Source organism: Phaethon lepturus, unplaced genomic scaffold (assembly GCF_000687285.1).
Source record: "Phaethon lepturus isolate BGI_N335 unplaced genomic scaffold, ASM68728v1 scaffold22995, whole genome shotgun sequence".
Classification (NCBI taxonomy): Eukaryota; Metazoa; Chordata; class Aves; order Phaethontiformes; family Phaethontidae; genus Phaethon; species Phaethon lepturus.
The window spans coordinates 60,644-60,855 of record NW_010541521.1 but is presented as its reverse complement, the minus strand read 5'-3'; the positions used below and the strand labels follow the sequence as shown (position 1 = coordinate 60,855).

General features: G+C 31.1%; 1 protein-coding gene across 1 annotated transcript in view; it reads right to left on the bottom strand.

The window, feature by feature from the left end:
• RAB22A (RAB22A, member RAS oncogene family) overlaps nucleotides 1-212 on the bottom strand; it is a 16,125-nt gene that overhangs the window by 14,210 nt on the left and 1,703 nt on the right. The window lies entirely within an intron of this gene.

The following is a 212-nucleotide window of genomic DNA, read 5'->3' as shown; positions in this document are numbered from 1 at the left end:
CTGCTGAGAATCTCAGAGAAGTTAAGATTCTGAAATACTTCAGGTATTATATTTGTTTAGTAGAAAAATGAAAGGTCTTCGATAAGTTACAGTTTTCTAAACAAAACTGTTAAGATGCTTTTATGAACAACTATAACAATCTGCATTCATACTTATTATCAGTTATTCAAACTCTTTTTTCCAAAGCTCTCCAGGAACGACATTTGAACAGG